Raw genomic sequence first — 250 nt, forward strand, 5'->3', positions numbered from 1 at the left:
CGCGGGGTGGGCACGGCAACACCCGCCGGCAGGGTTGGCGTGGTGGCACTTATGTCTGGATACCATCGCCAGTGTTGGCATGGTAACACCAGGCCCTGTGTGCCGTCACCACCACCAAGGTGGTCATGGCAACAATGCAGATGTGGCTGATGGTGTCAGCGCACCAAGGTCGCCGTGGCAATGGCAGACTGTCACCACAGCGCCGTGGTCACCTACCTGCGTGGTGAGCGGGACAACCAGCAGAAAGCCT

This window comes from Mesitornis unicolor, unplaced genomic scaffold (assembly GCF_000695765.1).
Source record: "Mesitornis unicolor isolate BGI_N332 unplaced genomic scaffold, ASM69576v1 scaffold35307, whole genome shotgun sequence".
Classification (NCBI taxonomy): Eukaryota; Metazoa; Chordata; class Aves; order Mesitornithiformes; family Mesitornithidae; genus Mesitornis; species Mesitornis unicolor.